Source organism: Canis lupus, chromosome X (assembly GCF_003254725.2).
Source record: "Canis lupus dingo isolate Sandy chromosome X, ASM325472v2, whole genome shotgun sequence".
NCBI lineage: Eukaryota > Metazoa > Chordata > Mammalia > Carnivora > Canidae > Canis > Canis lupus.
This window is the reverse complement of record NC_064281.1, coordinates 28,998,353-29,012,552: the sequence shown is the minus strand read 5'-3', so window position 1 is coordinate 29,012,552 and position 14,200 is coordinate 28,998,353.

Here is a 14,200-nt window from a genome sequence, read left to right as displayed (position 1 = left end):
TCCCCACCAAACCCTTATGTTGAAACCCAAATCCCAATGTGACAGTGTTTGGAGATAGGCTTTGGGCAGGTAATTAGCTCATGATGGTGAAGTCCTCATGAATGGTTTCAGTGCCCTTATAAAAAGAGGCCAAAGTGCAACCTAGCTCTCTTTCTGCCTTGTGAAGACACAGGATGATAGCAGTCTGTAACTGGGAAGAGGGCTCTCACCAGAACTCAACCATGCTGACACCCTGATCTCAGACTTCCAGGCATCATAAATGAGAGAAGTGAATTTCTGTTTCTTAAGACACCCAGTCTGTGGTATTTTGTTGTAGCAGCCTGAACTGATGAAATCAAATAGCATATGAGCAAATGTATATGATTCTTCCTCCTAACATTCTGCTTATTTTTTAAAAGATAGTAAAAACTTTTTTCAAAGACATAAAAAAACAAAGACAGCACAGAAGAAAATAAATCAGCAATGCAATTTTGAAAGCTGAGAGGCAGATGGATTAGTGGAAATTGAATTAGGTTTGGTATAATGGGTAAAACTGATCATCAGTCTGATGTACACATGTGAATCTTCTGGAGTTGGGATTGCTGGATACCTGTGGAATTGAATCATGGGAAAAGTTATATAAATGGAGGATGATTTGCAAAATGACATAAAGAAAGTAGGGATAAAGAAGGTAAAGCAATTATGAATATATATGCAAACAATTATACAGCTTTAAATTATGCAAAGCAACAACTGACAAAATATGAAGACAACATTTATAGTTGAAATTTTAAATTATTTTTGTCTCAGAAACTAATATAAATATAAAATTATAAAGGTTAACATAAGATGAATATATTCAAACCAGTAGATAAATATTTATTACTTTAATTGACAATAAAGACCTCAATGTTCTCTTTCTTAAATGACAACTATGATCAAAAAGAAATTTTCTCACCACAGTAAAAGATATCATAATACAAAGACTCAACTACATATTTAAAGAGTCAGATTGACACAAATAAAGGAACAACGAAATCCTTAAACCTAATCCCTTTAAGATTTCAAATATTAAGAATTCCTGCTGTCACTTAGGTTTGATATAAAAGTGGAGGTCCCAATCAATGCAAGAAATAAAGAACAGAATATAAGAATTAAAAGATAAAGAAAAATCCTGTTATATTCTCAGATAATGTGATTATGTAGAAAATTGAACAAAATCAGTAAGCAAGCTATTGGCACTAACAAGAGTTTATCAAAGTTGACCCATACCATCTTTCATTCCACATGTACACTAAGACATAGAGCTTTGATGCACTTAACCTACTTATTATAGAATTTACATAAAAAAAGAACTTACATCAAACACTATGTACACATAAATATTTTTATGGAAGAGTATTTTTATAATTTTTTTTATTTATTAATTTGAGAGAGAGAGAGGGAAAGAGAGAGAGAGCAAGCGAGAGAGAGAGAGAACAAGCAGGAGGTGCAGCAGGCAGAAGGAGAGGGAGAAGCAGGTCCCCTGCAGAGCAGGGAGCCTGATTCAGGGCTCGATCCTAAACCTCTGGGATTATAACCTGAGCCAAAGGCGGATGTTTAACCAACTGAGCACCCCAGAAGAGAATTTAGAAGAAAAAAATAAAGTTTCATAAATAGAGGCTCTCTGCAACATATATTATAGCAATCTTCAAAGTCATAACAAAATACAAAACAAACAAAACAATGTGATACTGGTGCATGAATGCCCAGGTAAAGCAACAGGATACAATAGGAAGCTCAGAAGCAGTGTTCTGTACATATAGAAAATTAATATATTAAATTAATATATTATAAGTATCAGAAATAGTGTGGAGATGTTTCAGTGTTTGTAAGTTGGTTTTGGAAGTTGATTGGGTCAGTATGTAGAGAAAAAATTATTTTACCTCTACTTCTTACCATCATTTAAAAATACACTTTAAATGGGTTAGAGAGGGATTCCTGGGTAGCTCAGTGGTTGAGCGTCTGCCTTTGGCTCAGGATGTAATCCCAGGATTCCGGGATCAAGTCTCAGGATTGAATCTCAGGATCGAGTCCTGCTTCGGGCTCCCCATGGGGAGCCTACTTTCCCTTTGCCTATGTCTCTGCCTCTCTCTCTCTGTGTCTTTCATGAATAAATAAATAAATAAATAAATAAATAAATAAATAAATAAAATCTTAAAAAATAAAATCTTAAAAATAAATGGATTATAGATCTGAATATGAAATGTAGAAATATTAAGCCAATAAACTAAATTATAATACTTACTATGTGACCTTGGGTTGAGAGTGAACTTCTTAAATAATATTCCAAGCAGGATAAAATAGTCAAAATTCTGATGAACCTGATTGTGTGAAAAATTACAGATGTTTTTCAACAAAGGATGTTATATGCAGTGTTTATAAACATATAACAGGCTGAGAAACAGAATATAAATATCTAAACCTGAAAGGTGATATAAATATGTAGGCTATAAGAAAGACAGAACATCCAATATAAAATGTGCATGAGCAAATAAGTAGTTAACTCACATACAGAAAATTAGAAAAGGCTTAAAACTAACTAAATAAAGTGAAATCAAATCTGACTGGCAATTAGAAAAAAGTAAACATTAAAATGGCAAGGAGGGACCACTTATAGCTATCAGAGTTGCAAAAATTTGAAAGACATCTAATGCTAACTCTTGATAGAATGTGTTGAAATAGGAACCTCCATGTTCTTCAGGAAAGGAGTGCAAAATATTAGAGATAATCTGGAGAACATTTTTTAAAGTACTTTGTTACATATGCATTTGGCATGATTTTATAATTTTTTTGATTTTATAATTTTTCATACTGTGACACTTCATAACTATCTTAGGATAATTGGCATAAACAGAATGTTCCTGATAAAGGGGGTTACATGGTCATCCAACACATTATGTCAGTCTCACCCTAAATATATCCAAGAGACATTAAAGCATAAGTCAACATAGAGACATATTGTGTGTACATGTTCTTTACCATATTAGTTGTAGTAATAGAACATTATGAAAACTAAGTGTCCGCTTATAGGGAAAGAGAAAGTAAGAAGAGAATGCCCACTATGCAATGCTTAGGTGCAGTGAAATACATGTATATTCAGCAACACTAAATATTATTGTTGAGTAAAGCAATAAACCTATATATTCACCTTAGGATACATGACTATTTGAATATATGTATTTATGCTGTCTATAGGTAGAGTATGGACGAGAAAGTAAAATAGTATGAATTAAAAGAGTGGAGGGAAAATAGTAAACACAAAATTAATAGAGGGAAAAGACTGAAGTTGAACCCATGATATCATTAATTCAATCAAACATAAATAATCTTTATTTTTTATTTATTTATTTTTTATTATGAGCATGGAGCCCAATACTCATGACCCTAAAATCAAGACCTGGGCTGAGATCAAGAGTCAGACACAACTGACTGAGCCACCCAGGCACCTCCACAATTAATCTTTATTTTTTTTTAATGATTTTTTTTAAAGATTTTATTTATTTATTCATGATAGTCACACAGAGAGAGAGAGAGAGAGAGGCAGAGACACAGGCAGAGGGAGAAGCAGGCTCCACGCACCGGGAGCCCGACGTAGAACTCGATCCCGGGTCCCCAGGATCGCACCCTGGGCCAAAGGCAGGCGCCAAACTGCTGCGCCACCCAGAGATCCCGACAATTAATCTTTAGATAGAAATGTTTTATTTTTCCTTCATAGTAGTAATATAATTAAAACTGAACATGTTCATCTACTTCTTACACCTAACTGTTCATCTGTACATAACATGTACCATTGAACATGATCATCTATCTTTACAGTACTCTGTGTACACTGTTTGGGGATTCCTAGTTGAAGCATTATTGTGATCATCTTTGGTTCCTAAGCCACCTCTGTGTTTTTATTAATAAATTGATTGAAGAGCACTTTTATTTCCTTGGCCGCTTCAGGAAAACAAGACAGTGATGGGGAAAAAAGATCCTAAAAGCATGAAAGCTTTGGACTTACTGGGATTTTCAATCTTTTATTTTCAACAGAGTTCACAAGTGAACAAGCTCTTTTTCAAATTGATGCATTTGATGCAAAGCTAGTCAGAGAGAAGACTGTAAGTTTAAATTAACAGTGAACAAATATTCAAAAAAATTAATATAACATTATATTCACAAGAGTTACAGATTATCTGCGAGACTTTTGGTAGGTATTGCATGGCATCAAATGCAAACAGAAAATATACTGGGTTTGGAAGGTCAAATTTAAAATTCTGGGGGATCCCTGGGTGGCTCAGCTGTTTAACGCCTGCCTTCGGCCCAGGGCGTGATCCTGGAGTCCCTGGATCAAGTCTCACATCGGGCTCCCTGCATGGAGCCGGCTTCTCCCTCTGCCTATGTCTCTGCCTCTCTGTCTCTTATGAATAAATAAATAAAATCTTAAAAAAAATTCTAAACCCTGGTGAACGTCACACACACACACACACACACACATTTATACATGCAGGGAAATGGCCATACATACGATCTTTATGACCCTCACGTTGTTGTAGCGATTGTTTTTTAATAAACAGAGTAGGATTTTGATGTCACAGAGGTAAAGACTATATAAATGATAAACTAATGTGTTTGAATTTGGATGTAGACAATGAACAGAGCAATAGAATTGAGTTTGCAAAAGGAAATTGTTTAAACAAATTTGTTCCATAAGTGCATCTTATTTTTTTTAATATTTCATGTATTTATGAGAGAGAGAGAGAGAGAAGCAGGCTCCATGCAGGGAGCCTGACGTGGGACTTGATCTTGGGTCCCCAGGATCACACTCTGGGCTGAAGGTGTCACTAAACCGCTGAGCCACCAGGCCTGCCCTATAAGTGCATTTTCCATTTGCTTTTCCCCTGTTCCATAGTATTGCTGATTAAAGCATTAAAAGCATTAAAATTGCTGATTTATTTTAATGACTGTTAGATTCTTTTTTGGCTGTTTTAAATAAATCAACTGCAGATTTACTTATTAGAAAAAAAATGTTTTATTACGCTACTCTGTCCTGACAAATGCCCCTTTTGTTTTCTTTAAGGAAGGCCCTAGACATAAGGACATCCTCACAGTAATGAGCGTATCTTTAAATTCTAATAATTGAAAGACATTGATTTTTCTTCATTCTAGTTATATTTCTTTGGAAACAATGAAAAGGTCGCATATTTCTGCTGAATGTTTACTTTTCCCCCCTTTTTTCTTTCAGATCATAGTTTTACAGTTGACTAAGCATATATTTCACTCCTTTACAAACATCGCCTTCTTTCCTTTCATGCCGTCTTTTTTTCTAACCTTGTTGTGTTGACTTCTGTATCTATAATCCCACTTCCATTCCTCTCCGTTCATGAGCAGTCACTCCAACACTGAACAGACTTGAGTCTTGAAAACTAAGGTCTTAAAACCAAAATACTGCTTACCATGTGTAGTTTTTGCCTCATTCGGGATTGTGACAGGTGATCGCATGGTTTCTCACCCCTTACAAGGTTGATTTTGCTGTACATCAGGAGTCATCATGGCATCCAATTTCTGATCATTTGTATGTTCTGGCTTCATTTGTTACTTTTATATCCAGTTGGTTATGTCACTTGCTATTGATGAATCTTCTAAAATACAGTGTAATAGAAAATAGCTGTAACTACATGCATACATGCACTCTCACACACAATCACCCTGAGGTATGCATGACTTTTAGTCTTCTGAAGAAATTTTTTCATGAAGGGCTCTACGCTCTCTTACATAATGCATGTGCTATCTGTTACAAATGCTTCTAAATGTTACTTTAACTTTTTTTAAAAATTTATTTATTTATTTATTTATTTATTTATTTATTTATTTATTTATGAGAAAGAGAGCTCAAGAGCGGGAGAAGGAAGGGCAGGGAGAAGCAGACTTCCTGAGGAGCAGGGAGCCCCTGGATCAATCATGGGGCTCAATCCCTGGCCTCTGGGATCCTGTCCTGTGAGAAAGGCAGACGCCCAACTGAGTGAGCCCTTCAGGCGCTCCTGTCTTTTTTTTTTTTTTTAACTTTATTTTAATTTAATTGTAAAGTCATGGGAAGTTTCAAAAGGTCCCGTGTACCTTCTATCCAGTTTCCTCTAATGGTTATATCTTACATAACTATTATACAGAATCAAAGCTGGGAAATTGACATTGGTACAATGTGTCTGTTCTGTCTCATTTTGTTACATGTGTAGATTTGTCCAACTGCCACCACAATCAGGGTACAAAACTATTACATCACCACAAGGATTTCCATCGTTTTATCCCTTTAGACACACCCACCACTCTCCCCTCCATTATTCCTTACCACTGACAAGCTTTGATCTATTTTCCATTCTTATAATTTTGTCATTTCTAGAATGTCATATATGAATCATATAGTATGTGACCGTTTGAAGTTGTCTTTTCTCATGCAGCACAACACCTTTGAGATCCATCCATTGTGTTATGTATCCATAGTTCATTTACTTTTATGGCTGAATAGTATTGCATGATAAGGATAGACTAGTTTGTTAACCATTCACCTTTTGTAGAACATTTTCATTGTTTCTACTTTTTGGTCATTACAAATAAGCTGATATGAACAATCATGTACAGGTTTTTGTGCAGATACGAATTTTCATTCCTGTGGGATAAATGCTCAGGAGTGAAATTGCTGGGTTATATGATAAATGTATATTCCAAACTTTTGATATTCATTTTCCTTAGGTTTATCCCTTTAGTTCTTTATGTGTTTCTGTTAAATATTTCTTCTTTTTATTACCCAAGGATGAGCTATGCATGGCAAATAACTTAATAGGGGCCCATGCAAAATAATAAAATGCAAAGCAAAAATAGATTGGCCACAAGGATTTGCAAACAGAAGTCCAAATTATTTTTCTCAGATTTAAGATCATCTATAATTATTTCTTCTAATTTGGGAAAGTTGGACTCCGGTCTCAACTCTCCTCCTAGTTCTTTGGTTGATGTCTTTCAGCTAGCTGATATACCATAATGTTATTTATTTATTTTATGTATCCATGAGCTTGGAGAACACCCCGGAGTTTGTAATGTCACCTTCCTCCCTGAATTATACCCTATTTCTAGTTATCTCCAGCCTAGTCTCTAAATCTTGGTTCAGTCTTTCATAAGTGATTATCTCCCTTCCTTCCAGATTTGGTATTATATCATTACTTTGGCTTCTAAAGTTAAGCTCACCCTCAAAACTTTGGGTTGACCCATTCCTGAAGTTCTATTCCTGATTCAAGGTAACTCAGAAAGACAACCTAATTTAGTCTCTTGGTGATAGTTCTAGGGCTATGAGTTAGGACCCAGAAAGTTAACACAGTCATATCATGCATCTCTTCAAGCAGTTTACTTAAAATCAATGGACTTCAGTTTTCTCATTTGTATTTGACCTCAGTTAATGTTAACCTATTAATTTGCCTTATAGATTACCAAAAGACTCAAGCTTTTGTGACTATTTCTATTTACACTTCTCATTCCATTCTTAGGTCAGAACTGTTTTTTATCTTATGAACCAAAAACTAACTGTGTCTTGGTACCAAGTAGAATTGATTCAACAGATTTTCTGCTTTTTACCCCATGCATTTTTCTTATCCAATCTCTTTCCTACAAGAATCCTGGTCAGCCCTCAGAGTCTAACTTCTCTAAAATCATCTCATCAGGCTTCTTCATGCAGAGCCATGCAAGCATTAGTCATTATACTTGTTTAAGCTCAATGCAGCTAGAGTGCCTTTCCAAGCTCTAAATTTTCAATCAATTCTGTTTTTTCTTCACCAGCATTACATGTCCACCTCATGACATGGGGTTACATATGCATCCCAAACCTGCATTGTCCTCTTTAGGAAACCAATATAGGAAAAATTCTATCTGAGTGATAAAACAAGATTTGTGAAGTGGGCTATTCCAGTTATGTAATGGTCAATAAAAAAAACTGTTTTAGAACAATAATTATCCAGAATTCAAGAGAAGCTAAACTGGGTGTTTCTTGTTCAGTATATCTCAGAAAAGTTGCAATTAGACAGTGGCTATGCCTAGAGTCATCTTGGAAGCTTCTTCACTCTTGTATTTAGTGTCTGGATTAGCATGACTGAAACAGTTGGGATTCTTCAGCTCTCTTCATCTCTGTATGATTCCTTCTAATCTGTGTAGCATGGAGATTTCAGGATAGCTGAAATTCTTACATATGGGTATATTGGTTCAGGGTTTCCAAGGCATAGATGGAGGAAGGGAGGGAGGAAGGGAAGGAGGAAGGTGTGGAGAGAGAGAAAAAGAGAGAGAGAGAGAGAGAGAGAGAGAGAGATCCCTTATGACCCAGCCTTGCAAATCATTTATCATCATCTTCCCCAAATTGTACTGATCAATGCAGTTATAATAGTCACCTTATGTTCATGGGAAGTAAAACACATGCCACTTCTTTATGGAAGAGTGTCAACTTCAAATTTTAACAGAGTATGTAGAATAAGAAATTTATCATTGCAGTCATCTTTGAATACTAATTTGCCAATATGATAATATTTGAATTAACTATTACAGTATAATGTACAGGTGATTTCCTAAAGTTATTTCTAAACTTATGTCATCTTTCACTCTGAGGAAAGGAGGGTAATATCTGGGAGATCTCCCATATGATATTGATGATGGATAAAATGACAGAGTAAATATGTTTATATTAACATGTTGAATATACAATGTTTAACTAGATTATCATTGAAATAAGTTCCATACTTGAAATCCTTGGGTTCTGAGGCCAGTGTACTTGGTAACAACCTCAGTTGCAAGCCTTCTTTACGCATTATATAAACTCTTCATGCCAGTTTCTTCATGATCATATAGAACTACTCTGAAGATCAAATAAGATACCATAGCAAAAGGTTTAGTGTTATAAGCAGTCCATAGAAGAAATCAACAAATTTTAGCTAATTATTACCATCATCCCTTTATTGAAATTTGTCTGACATAAATTAAATGACCTTTCTCAAACTCTAGGATCTTTGTGTTTATAAATTTATAACAACAGAGCTATAAACAAAGCAGAAATTCACAAACATGACAAAAAGTTAAGCAAGAAATTCACAGAATAGTGGTCTGTAATGACAAAATACCATTGTATCATCCTCACCTCAGATTTTTTTAAGAAGTAGAAATTTCCATTTTTATTTCTGAGACTTAGGTTACTCTGTCTGATTTAGTTTTCTCTGGAAAATGAATTCATGGAATATAGAGAGTCAGATCAGAATAAATTCCTGGTCAGGTTTTGTTCAGAAGTGGATTAGTATATTTGAGGCTATAAGCACTAAAATGCTGTCATTTGCCAACTGCTCTCAACTCCCTTCTGCCAACATGCCACTATGAGGTATTAAGAAATTAAACCATAAAATTAAATTTGCAAATATCCCAAAATGTCTAACCTTTAAATTTATGACTAAACTGGAACTTTAAATTATGTCAAATACCATATGATACCCTATCGTTTTATTATTTTGAAGGTAATTCTGTTTTGCAGGTGTCCTCAACACATGCTTAGTCAGCCTATTGATTATCCAAGAAAAGTCTATTTTATTTGTGCATAATACATATTCAATTATACTCATAAGTCATTTATACTATTAGTGTTTCAAGCATAGTTTGTTAAATTTACGACATAAGCAAAGTTGTCCAATTTCATAGAGACCATAGTAAATAGAATCTGCTTTCCTGTGTTAGAGATTTCAGGCAAGTAAACATGTATATGCTTATATAAATATATTTAGTTATACATATATATTTATATTAATGTAAGAATATATTTATCACTTATTATGTTTATTACTTATTTCTTTTATTTGTTAGAATAGCGACAATGTATGCAGATGATAGTAAAGAAATATGTGAGGCTTTTTAAAATGTTATTTTTATTTCACAAAAGTGTAAAATAAATAAATTGCAGGAAGGCAGGGATTCTGAGCTCTGAAGTCAAGCAGGATCAAGGGAAAGCAATGTATAATAAATAGTGAACAGACTTCTCTGTTTGATTTCCTCTTTTGTACTTTAAGAATCAAGAAAAGCGAAACACCTAAAAGAACAAGTCTACTTTTATAGCTAAAATTTAACTGGAGTACCCACAGCATTAATGCAGCACTCAGATCCAAGACAAACTGAGCTACACAAGTCACTCTGGGGCCAGAATAGTAGAAACAGATGTCAAAAATAAGGTTTATATGGAGGTTCCTCAAAAAATTAAAAATAGATCTACCATATGATCCAGAAATTCCACTTCTGTGTATATACCCAAAGGAAATGAAAACAGGATTTTTATGAGATATCTGCCCTCTCCTGTTTACTGCAACATCATTCACAATAGCCAAAATATGGAAACAATCCAAAATACTCATCAGTGGATGAATGGATGAGAAAAGATGTGGTACATATACATAACGGAATATTATTCAACCATGAGAAATAGGGATATTCATCCATTTGCAACAACATGGATAGACCTTTAGCACATTATGCTAAGTGAGATAAGTTAGAGTAAGGCAGGTGCTGTCTGATATCACTTACATGTGGAATATAAAAAAGTTGTTAATATTAAACCTATAATAACTAGAGAGCAAATGGTGTTTACTAGGAGCTGGGGGTGGATAAAAGTGATGGTGTTTAAGGGTACAAACTTGTAACAAAGAGTATATAAACCATAGGGATCTAATGCAAAGTATAGTGAATATAGAAAACAGTATTCCACTATAATTATGTAATATAAGTATTGCTTAGCAATCACAATATATAAATGTGTCAAATTAACGTACTGCTCACTCTTGACTTCACAATGTTACACATCAAATTTATCCAATAAAAAAATCAGGCTGATGCACAAAAGTGTCTTAATAATAATAAAAGGAAGAATATCCAGAGGTTGAGGTAAGATAATTATCAGAAACCTGCCCAAAACCAATGTCCAGGTAATTCTGAAGAATCTTCTCTATGTAGGACTTTATTATTTGTAATGAGGAACCAATAATTTCTAGAATGCCTTTCATAAGGATTGAAAATATGGGGGTAAAAATGAATCATTTTTTTCTTTTTGCACTTACATGTAAATGCAATTTCCACACAGATTTTTCTCATTCTCATTTTTGCTGCGTATGATGTGCTTTTTTTGTGTGTTCGCCTTTTGTCCCAGTCACACTTGCAATTAGCTGCCAAATTAACTTAGAATGATGTTCAAAAATGATTTTGGTGTTTTTATTTAAAAGATTGAAAGAAGCATATTGGGGATTCCTGGGTGGCTCATCGGTTTAGCGCCTGCCTTCGGCCCAGGGCATGATCCTGGAGTCCCAGGATCGAGTCCCACATTGGGCTCCCTGCATGGAGCCTGCTTCTTGCTCTGCCGGTGTCTCTGACTCTCTCTCAGTCTGTGTCTTTCATGAATAAATAAATAAAATCTTTTTTTTAAAAAAAAGAAAGAAGCATATGGACACTTCTGGGAAAAAGTGGATGCAAAAAGAGATAATTAGTTTCAAACAAGTTTAAAAAACAATTATAAGCCTCCATACTTGGCTAAATTTGATAGATACATAGTACGCAGAAAATACATACATCGTAAATACATATTGTACATGGAATTGGAATAAGTAGGTTGCATTACTAATTAAAGATAAGATTCTAAAAGAATAGCTAATGTATTAATGTATACACATTTTTATAAAAAGTACTCGGAATATTTTGTGTGCATGCTTCTTGTAGTACTTAATGACAAGTACTAAGTTAACTCCACCCATAAGTCAAGTTAAACATACAGAAAAAGAAAAACAAAGTGGGGGATAAAAATGAATCGGTCCCCTATCATGGCCATCCCCTGGATCTTTTGTCTCAAGCTGACTCTTCACAAGTAGCAACTAGATGTTTGATTCTTCAGAAATGACTCCAATTTCTAATTATAGGAAGATTAAGCATTTAAACCTGTGCCTTAAATGATATAAAATTTAAAATGCAACCTTGGTCAATATATAGCTAAGAATTATTTGAAAGCAGTTATGGAGGTGGCAAACCGCAAAGTTAACCCATTTCCCTCATACACTCAGGAGGCTCACTCTTTTTTCCTTAGCACTATTAAAATATAATTGCCATATAACATTGCATAAGCTTGAAGTATACAATATAGTTATTTGATATATGTATGTATTGCAATATGATTACCCCAATTAGAAAACACATTCATCATCTCATATAGTTAAAAATGTTTGCATGTGCTGAGAACTTTTAAGATCTACTCTCTTAGCAACCTTCAATATACAATACAGTGCTGCTAGCTTTATGCTGAGATAAGTCAGACAAAGAAAGGCACATATTGTATGATCTCACTTACATATGCAGAATCTAAAAAACAAAACAAAACTGAAATCAGGGAACAAATCAGCCGTTGCCAGACTCAGGAGGTGAGTGAGGGAAGGAAAATGAATGAAGGTGTTCAAAAGGAGGCTTTCTGTTTTGGAATGAGGTTGAAGCATTAATTTCATTATTGCTTCTTATACAGTACATGGATTTTGGAGCAATACAGAGACTACCATGGAGAAACAATTTGAGACCTAAAGTATAAAAATTTCCAGTTTGACATTAGTTTTTGTGGCTCAGTGTCCTGGAAAGCATAACTCCTACGAAGCATTCTCTGGCCATCTTTACAGATTCCTTAACTTGTCTGTGGATCAGAATTACCTGAAGAGCTTGTTAAAACACAGATTCCTGGGCCTCACCCTTAGACATTCTTATTCAGCACATGTGTGGCTATGGGGAATTTGCCATTCTCATAAATTTCTGAGTGATGCTGATGCAGCTGACCCAGGGACAACTCTTTGAAATCACTGCTTTAGATTAAAAGCATTTCACAGATAATTTCCTGAGGTCCTTAGGTTGAAAAGAGTAACCATCAAAATTATCAGCCTTCCACTCTCTCCATTTTAACCTTTTGTATTTTTTTATTACAAGGAAAAAGTATGAGGTCTCCATTCTTGTACCAAATCCTCCAATCCTGTAATACCTCACTGCCTATTCTCCTTAAAACACCCCATGAGCAACAAGCAAATGATGGATGAGATAAGATCATGCATTTCTCACCAGGCCTATTGGCTGATTTATTTAATTCAATGTCTCTAGTTTAACTGTAAGATTTGGTTGCAGTAGTTGATTATAAAGCTTCAGTATACCCATTTATTCTTTTTCTTTTCTTCACAGAGTGTATATTGGGCCCATGATTTATTTTTATACTTTTATATTAATTACAGACATGTACCATTTAACAAAAGTGGGGAAATAATATTCAACTGACAGGCAGGAAAAAGCTACACTAGACACACAAATGAAGCTATATGTGAAATAAAGTAAGTATTATGAAATAATAAGTAAATTCTTCATGGTGCTTTCTTTGTTATCAATTTGTGTCTGAGTTCCAAGAACTTCTGGCCATGGTTGATTTTGCCTTTAGTTGGGCACTACTTCCATCTGCCCAAATATAGTGGTCACGATTAGTCAGCTCAAACACTATTTTAGCATGGCGCTGCCTGAAGTAACTCTATTTTGTTTATCTTCTCAAATCCAAACTCCTCTACCGTAATATTTCTCCGGACACAGGTCAACCTAATCAGCAAAACACTGCTGAGTGAAGACATGACCTATTCTAGGGATCAATGTTCATCTTAATCAAAATTCTTTCAAAAATAGACAAAAGAATGTGGATTGTGGAGCGAAAGAAGGACAGGAAACATGGGTTGTGGTTCATATTACCAAGAGAGAAACCTGAAAGAAATAGGACTGAGTATTTTTTCAATAATTTTTTTAATCTTTTTGAAAGATGAGAATAAGCCACAGTCATGCTGAAAATGATAGAGAACTTCCTTTCCAAAATAGGGACAGTAATAGTGACTTTAGTGTGCCTATTTAGCACTATAATAAACACTAACACCTATTTGGAAGCTCAGGATTGATATTTTAATTTTAAAAAGTTTTGTTTATAATATGCCTTACTATATAATTATGTAATCATATAATTGAAAATGATACTATTTAATATTCAATCTGTGGATCCTTGGTAGATGACCATCCAGGTTCTGCTTAAATACAAGTGACAAGGTGATTACTGTTTTATTGTCTCCAAAAAAACTATTTCATTGTTGAACAGCTTTAA